Below are 9,673 nucleotides of genomic sequence, written 5' to 3'. Positions count from 1 at the left end.
ATAAAATGCTTTTGTTAAATATTTCTTACGTTTTCGAGTACATTTATAAATTAACATAATTTTAAAGTAAATTTCTTGTATTTTTATAATTTCTGAAAAGTACAATTGCTAATAAATATTGTATATAAATAATTAGCTGTAGAAATTTATCTGATGGTAAAAACATTCTGTAAAAGATTCAGATGTATTTAAATTGAATTTAATATTTTAATTTATTCCAAACAAATAAAATCCATTACAAATTGAATAAAAAAGTTATGTAATTGAATTGTTTTGATGACATAAATATAATAAAAATGAACCGATTGAAGAGACTTTTAACGGTGTATTTTTTAATCAACATTTATTTTTATCTTATTTTAAACCATATCTGCCTTCACCTTACATTAAAGAATTTTTCAGTAATTTTTTTTTTGACAGAATGAGTTTTAAATTGTAATTATACAATACATTTCTCCTAAATATTTTAGATATATTTTGTAGCTGATAAATGAATATGAAGTGTACTAAATTTTTTCCCTCTCAAAATGAAAAGTAAAGTTTCTTGACAATGTTAATTGTTCATTAATAAATTGCAAGATTTAAAAAAAAAAATTCTAAAAATATAATCGTTTCAAAAGGTATGGCTAAATTATTTATATTGATAAATATTTTATAATAAATAAAAATTTCTATCGTCACTGAAAGCAGCAAAAGCTTTATATTTTCGTTATCGAGATAATGTAATCGCTCAAAACGTAAGGTTTCGATTTTTTAGCTGTATATACCTGCTTCAAACTTACTGAGGAATAAAAAATATTTTTGGAATAAAGTGTATTTTACATATTAATAAACATGATTTTACAAAAAACAAAATACTAGTTATATTAAATATGAAATATTGTTTTTAAATCAAAGCTACTGATTTGCAACAAATTTTGAATCAAAATCGTAAAAAGATACATTTTTGTGTATCAATCTACTCTAATGAAATTAAAAAAACAGTTCAGAAAATGTTAACACAGAGAACCATTTAATCAGAATAGGTAATCATCCTTAGAAATCTTTTTTCAATAACATGTTTTAATTTTTTGAGAATAAATGTTTTTATTCTTCAGAATGATCGTTGATTGAAATATTAGGATGTTTCAAAAGTGTTTTTGTTTTTGAAAATAAATTTTATTTTAGTACAAGGACAAAATAAAACAGTAGATAGTAAGCAATGATTGCAATATCTTTGTTAAATGAACGATTATATGGCAGTTCTATTTTTATAGATATCCTTTGTCCAAATTGTCAGCATTCGAAAAACCATTTCTAGGATTTACAGATGCTTGCTATCCATAAAACATATTCAAGATTGCATAGAAGATATAAGCTCGTTCCATTTAAAGTTCGCTCGTTCCATTACGAGCTCGTAAAAGCTCGTTCCATTTAAATCACTTTAAATTGTTTGGAGATTTTATTCAAAGATTTATTCAAAGAGAGATTTTTCTATATCAAGATCAGGAGATTACTTCTCATTTTAAGGGTCCTTCAATATATTTAGTTATACAGTATAAAAGAAAAAGATCGACCATGAATAATTTGTTCAAAATTCTGTCGAATGCCGATCATAAAACTTTATTCAACCTGTCCCTTTTTGTAAAAATTTAGTTATTTGACCATCGTACATTTATTTCCCTGATTATCTGAACATCGTAAGCATATTCCCTATAATCTTTGTCACATGCTGTTATTCGTTAGAAAAATTAAAGATCCAGACAATTTTACAGATAGTTTAGTTTAGTTATATTAACGTCCCGTTGTAAAGCAACACTAGGGCTATTTTGGGACGGACCACGTCATTTTGAACCGCGGTCAGATGACGAGGACGACACTTGAGCTTGCACCCCCCTCTCCACGCCACACCACACCAGCGGGAGGGCGTTTGGCATGACGTGCAACATTAACGTGCGACAGACCCCCTTACACGACGGTTCTTCGATGGAATCGGGTCTCGAACCTGAAACCCTACGGTTCACAAGCCGAGACCTTACCACCAGGCCACCGCGGCCTGACAATTTTCCAGAAGAGTTTTGAAGATTTCCAACCCTTCATGAATCCCCGTATTTTTAGTGTAATTTATGCAATGCTAAATATTTAGTTTTCTTGAAATGTCTATGTGTTTTGCTAGCTTTAAGGTACTAGTGGTGAATTCTGCCCTGAATTCTCTTTTTACTTTTCAAGATTCACATTTGCTAATCAGCCACTCCTGGGTCTGATTTCAAGCGTTTGGTGGTGGTCTTTGAATTGTAGCACAGAGTTAGAGCTATACGGCTACTAATCTTGCCATGGCCTTCAAATTTGTGAATTTTACAATCAACTTTAACCCATAACTGGGGACGTGCGGTTTGTGAGACCGCCAGCAATGGAATTTCGGTCACCCCTATTCTATTTTTAGCTCAATTGAATGGATTGACCCTGTAGCTTCCTGTTTTGTGACCTTCAATACACATGCACTTTATCAACCGATTTCAGCGGATGCTTTTTAAAATAATTCAGTTACTTCTTTGAGCGCGATCTCTGAGACCACACCTCCCTGTTAGTGTTCCAGTGATAAATAAACAAGGCTTAGCAGATGGCGCTAAAACGTGGGCCCGAAATATCATCCAATTTACTGATCCTATTATGAAGCAATGCTCCAGACACTTTTAAATGAAGCAGGAAGTGATTTTAGTGATAAGGATAATTGTACAGAAGAGTTTTTCGATGAAAGTTCATATTCAACTGATTCTGATATGTATGTTCAAACATAATTAATTTTTCTAGTGATAATGTATTTTGAAAAATTTATAAAATATATGAATATACCTAGAGATATATACACAGAATATAAATGTTGATTTTTATACTAGTTCTTTACCTGTATGTTTAAAATGTCCTAGAAAACCGTGCTATGGAAATCACATAAGCAGATAAAAAAAGGGCAAATTTTACCCTATGCTCATTTTTTTTCATATAATTGTTGAATTTTACATTATATGGTCTTCTATATACCTTCATATAGTGTAAAAATAAAGGGTTTAAAAAAAAAGTAATATGTTTTTTCAAGAGTACTTTTTATTTTAACATGTAATTTGAGAAGAAAATGCATGTTTCAACGCATTTGCTTTCTTCAATGATAATATATTTTGAAAAATTTCTGAAACATATACATCAAGAAAAATATCTGCAAAATATATTGGCAGTTTTTCATACTAATACAATCATTAGAAAATTTAATTTGAGTGTAAATGAAACGCGGTCTTATAGACCGCACCTCCCCAGTTAAGGTTTAATGGTATTTTGATCTAATTTAAATTAATGCTTCAGAATGAATAAGATTTCTTCATGTATATCACTCATCCTCAGATCTTAAATTGAAAGAAAGGAGATTGATCGAATATAAATATTAAAAAGAAAATACCATTTTGAATTTAAAAATACTAGTGTGTCATTTTCAGATATGCAGGCATTAAAAAAATAATTTAGATTCCTAACAATATAAGGCATGTAGTTTTAACATTAAAGAGACTGCGAGAGGACAAATGACCATTGTCTAATAGCAATACTATTGTATTAAGAAAATATCGATATATTTACTATTTCGAATATATAATGTATGCGTTATTTGGGTGTTAAGATTTAACTGTATATAATTTTAAAAATTCTCAACCAAGGAACTTGCCTCAAAAATATTTGCTTAATGTCAGTGTCTCATTTTTCTTATTTCAGCTCCGAAGAACAGGAATGTGTCGACATTTTACCAGAAAACTACAAAATACATGAAATTCCAAGACCAGCAGGGAAGTAAATTTCTTTCATTGCTGTTATTAATAAGTTTTGTATAATTAGTTTTGCAACAATTGATATATATGAAATTCTACTGAACCATCTTAAAACTAAGTGCATTAGGTCATACAGCTCATGTAGAGTGTTTCAAATATATATATATACTTTATTACGAATAGCTGTCACTTGTAGAAATAATAACACAAATTCTGATACTGCTGATTAATTTAATTTAAAGGTATTCTCCGGTATTATGACACAGTTTTTCCAAATGAAGCAACGAAGAAAGTAAACAAAAATAATAAAATAAAAAAAAATCTTTTAAAAAACCGCAGTCCGGAGGAGGGAATGGATATAAGGATACATTGTTCAATTTTAGGATGAACTTTTTTCAAATCACGGGATGCTTATAATTTTAATCACAAACATCTCCAGCAGTTTTACAGATAACTCCATTAAACGCTTTTCTGCGTTCTCATTATGGTATGGAGCATATCTTTGTAATTTGATTTATCACATTTTCTTTTTGAGTTGATTTTTATTACTTATTTCAAGGGGTGTTGAAACATGGGTCAATAAATTGGTCATAGTCACTTTACTATAGATGCATATTGCCGCCCTGATTATATGATTATACGAGACGCCGTTTCGGATTTAAAAGACTTAAAACAACTTTGTTGATTACTTTGCATATATATATATATATATATATATATATATATATATATTGTTACAAATTTGTAATGTTGCTTCCATGTTCAGTTAGTTCAATTACTGGAAAGACCGTTTTATGGTCAGCTCTGTTGGATGCTAATCGGATGCCAAGTCAGTGATCTCAGGGACTAGTGACAAATTCGGCAATAAAATGGATAATACTGAAACCTTCAAGAATTTTGGTGATAGTGCCAATAGAAACCGAGATATGCCTGATTGTTCCAGAACCTTCTCTGCCCGGCTATTGAAACTATAAAAGGCCGGCTGTCAGCTGAAGACAGTCATGGAAAAAATCACTGAAAGTTTTAGAGTTGTTGAGAGATTTAGAGTCACATAGCGAGCCAACAGCCAATTAGTTGGATTAGTCCAACGAAGCGCAGGCGTTGAGTGGAACTCAAGCGATTGCTAAATTGAGCTGTGTGCCGAATCCTGGTGTTTATTAGAGAAGCAGCAGCTAGTCATGCGTGGTGAGTCAGCCTAGGGTGTCAGAGTCCACCAGCCGTGAAAGAAGTGAGTCGGCTGTTGAATGCAGCTAAAGCGAGGACACACACACACACACACAGAATGCAACTAAAGCGAGGACACACACACACACACACACACATATATATATATATATATATATATATATATATATAAGTGTGTGTGTGTGTGTGTGTAATGATATTTTAAAATATAATTTCAACTATTTTCCTAATTTTTAGCTCAATTCAGCACATATTAACTTCATCCTGAAATATTATCTTATTTCCTGACCCCATTCCACTTTTTCTATTTAATTAATTTAACAGAAGCGCTGTGAAAATACTTAAAGTTGTACTTTCACACGCTCCAAGTTAAGAGATAAAAAAATGGCAAGCCTAGCGCATTCTTTTAAAAGTTCCTTGTATTTCCCTTATCAAAATCGACAAGTGTAAGAAATCCCCAACGGAATCTCATAATATATAAGCACTGGAAAAATTATTCTCCCTCTCTCTTTACCTTCTTCTGCTTTTGTGTCACGCTGTGAGCGAACGTGCCTTGTTCGTGCCTCTTGTAAATAAATCATGCCTCCCGAGATGGAAATAAAACGAAGTTAAAACTTCAAAGTGACTTTTCTATCTTCGGCCACGACTTGCTTCAAAAATAATATATAACCCAGTTTTGTTAAAAAGTACCCGAAAAGAAGACAAATTGGAAGTATAACTTCAATTTATTTTCCCACAGGATAACATGATAGGTACACGGGGAAAAGCGATAAATCGCGTCTATCTTCATGAAGATGCATGATGAAAGTGTGAATTTTTTATCTTTAGTGTTTTTCTTATGGTAATCTTATATAGATTTGTTTCCTAAAGATCCTTATAGGGATTCTGGAAAGGAAATTTTAGTATTTTTTAAAAAAATGCCGATGTCATTACGTATTTTTATCCCTTCGCTTGCAGCCTGAGAACTGCAATGTTCAACAACATTTTAGAGCGCATGTTAGAAATAATTAAGTAAAAGAATTGGGATTTAAATCAGGGAATAAGAGAAAATTTTAGAATAATTTAAAATAAGAAACAGAAAAATAATTAGGATTTAAATTAGATTAAGAGATACCATTACACACAAACACACAGATATATAATACATATTATACAAGAATTCTAAAATAAGATTTAAAGGATCATGAGAATCACATTGGAGATAACAATAAAATGGGGTTTATTGATCCACTGTGGCATTCTTTTCATGTGCTTACACGAGTAGAATCAGGTGTCGAGATTCTAAATAATGATTGTCATTACATAATACCACATTAAAGACAGTTAAAACTAAAATGACTTTTTTAAACTTCAATTATATTTCTTTAAAAAGGCAAATTAGAAACAATATCCCACAAAGGAAAAAAAATATTATAAAATTTTCTGAAATGTTTGTTAGTTAAATTTGCCTTAAATTTCATTATAATTACACTATTATAATCTGACACTTTTCAATATATATATTAATTTTAGTGTAAATTAATAACGAAGAATTATATTCCAACACATGAATAATAGAAGAACCTAGTGGTAAATAATAACCTCTATTCAAAAATACATTCTATTCAGATCTCCCTGGCCATCAATTATTCTTTATCAATTAATATATCTATCATTTAATAAAAATGTTTCGTCAAAAAGAACCATCGTCAAAATGTCACTGATATTTCTGCATATTACAGCATTTTGACTTAGGGTACTTTTACATAAAACTTTCTTCCTGAGTGATGTATAAACAGACATCTGTACCTACTATCTAGGTATGTTTGTTTTTAAATTCATGATGATTCAGAAATGATTGATTGAGAAATTCGTTATCAGACGCATTGACTGCTTTCGAAATTCCCGATAACTATTCTAAGAAAGCCGAAAGAGTGAAAGCAGTGTTTGATAAGGAATACTCTGTTAAAGCCAGACGTATGGATTTTCTATAAAAAGGGAAAAGAGAGAACTCCTTTGAAAGTTAACTATTCTTATGAGGATCTTAAAAGACTGAGCTTGAAAATAAGTACGATATTAATCATTAAAATTATGAAAATACGAAAATAAAATTTCAAAATTTTTACCTTATTAAATATTTATATTGTTATCCAAACCTTTTATTTCTGATTATTACATTCTATTCAATTAAACATCCAAAAGATATTTTCAATTCTAATATCTTAATTGGGTAATACCGCTTCTTAAAGATCGTTTCTGAATGGTTACAATTCTATTTACTTTTCAGTTATTATTAATTTTTCAAGCTAGACTAGAATATATATACATATAATTATTTATCTTATATAATTATTTATTTTCAATGAAAATGGGAATCTGTATTCGTTTCATTTTAATACCGTGAAAATAGCAAGTTACCATACAAAAAGAAACGGGATTGGTTCTAACGAGAATTAAAATTGTTTCCATTTTTATTTTTCCTGGAGTATTTCAATCATTCAAAAATGTATCGTTAGATTTTTATGAAGCTTAACGCTTTAGATTTCCTTGAATGTGAATGAACCATTTTTGGAATTAGGAATTTATTTTTATATTTTGTTTAGTTTAGTTATATTAACGTCCCGTTTTAAAGCAACACTAGGGCTATTTATGGACGGACCTCGTAATTTTGTTCCGCGGTCAGATGAAGAGGACGACACTGAGCTGGCACCCCCCTCTCTCCCCTCCACGCGTTGTGACCAGAGCCATTTACACGAGGGCTCTGCGGTAGAATCGGGTCTCGAACCTGAAACTCTCTGATTCCGAAACCGAGACCACAGGCCACCGCGGTCCTGAATTTATTTTGAAATTTTTCTGCCAATCTGATAACTTAAAAACGACCGACTTAAGAAGACCGACAAACAAACATAGTTCCAGTAATTGCATCTTTGATTGCAAGGAGCTCTAAAAACAAGGCGATTCATGCAAAATTCGAGGTACAACTACTCTAATTTCTTTGAACGAGAAAATGAAAAAGAGGGATAAAAGATCAAAATCTTTGTGATGGTTTATCAATCATGCGAATTATTCGTGGAGGGCAGCTGCATAATTTTTATATCAATAATGACAAACCATTGTTATGGAAATATCCAAAACCAGCCCCCTGGATATCGGGTGGAAAAGTTCAACAGACTCGATAAGAGATAAAAAACACTTCATTTTGCACGAATACGCAGTATCAAAGCACGAAGCGCGCACAAAATGATACTTGCGGTAAACATAAAACACGCAAGAAGCAAATTAATATCAAAAAGCCGTATTAGCACGAAACGTTCATACTCCAAAAAATAGTCGCTGGACCATTGGCTTAATCTGATTTCAACTAAAGTACACTCCCGAGTTTCCGGTAAATGTGGCGGACGAGAATACCGGATAATAAAATAGGCCGGATTTCTATGAACTCATTTCTTTGCCCACCTATACCAGAAGATAAAGCTTTTTATATCAAAACTCACTGTATAATACGTATTTTCTTACTTCTTATTGAGTACTAAATCCTCCATTTATCTCAAGTCACGTAAAATGTGAATGAAGCCGCGACTCGATGAATCACAGAAGCAGTTGCCGGTAACTTGTTGAGTTAAAATAGAAGTCTCTGTATTGGTAGTTTATATATAATTATATATAGCACTGCAGGCTTCAATAATTTCTGTGCGTAAAAGTAAGTTAAAGGATATAAACTGTTCAAATTTAACATAAATTCTGTAATGCCTGACTTAAATGCTGGAAATATAAACAAAACTTTTACGTAAATCGTAGTCCTAGTTCTTAAGAAAATTGATTCAAACTGATTTTATTTTTCACTGATAAATGATTACACATATATGAAAAGGTAACTCTGAGTCAAAACTTACTTAAAAAAAGAAGTCCTTTAGAGATGACTGTCCCTACATTTCAGCCCGTTTCCAATGCCTTGACAACGTCTTGCCTTCCTCATTTATTTACGATAAAAGAAATCTAGACCGGATAGTACAGCAGCCGGATAGTTGCGAACCATCGAATATTCTAAACACTAGAACCCGTGTTCTAATGGAGTTATCGGCCAAAATTCCCTAATATTGGGATCCATCACTTTTGTCGCCAAAGTTTTAGAATTCGTCATCAAATCACGAACTGACCATCAAGGTTCGGCATCCATTCAGTAGCCGTTACTATATTTATAAAACTATCTTCTTTATTAGGAGATTGAATGTGTAGGGAAGCGATATTATAAATTCGTAACACTACAAAAACACTGTTTAGTGTGCCTAGTATTTAACTTTCTATTATTTGGTAACCTTTATCTCCTGTTATTAGGTGTTAAACTAACTTCTGCAGTATACTCTACTTCTACTTTATTCCTAACTCCTATTATTAATAAAACTAACTCCTGTTACTTTCAGTTCTTTCATAGTTTTTCAACACAGCTCCAATTGAAATGTTAACAATCATATTAATGAAAGTTTAATGACTTAAATAATTGTCACAAATACTTTATAGAAATTTTGTTTATACTTTAATATCTGTGATCGAAATTTTAAATATAAGTTGCTCAAATCTTGGAGGCCATAAGCCATATATTGTTGTTTGAGCTATACTGAGCATGTGCAAAGGGAACATAGTTTTTAATTAATAAAAAATAAATAAAATAACTGTCTTGAAAATTCATTTAAAATTGTCTTTACGCTGCGCAGTATTTCTAA

This window comes from Argiope bruennichi, chromosome 6, assembly GCF_947563725.1.
Source record: "Argiope bruennichi chromosome 6, qqArgBrue1.1, whole genome shotgun sequence".
NCBI classification, from domain to species: Eukaryota; Metazoa; Arthropoda; class Arachnida; order Araneae; family Araneidae; genus Argiope; species Argiope bruennichi.
This window is presented reverse-complemented; position numbering follows the sequence as displayed.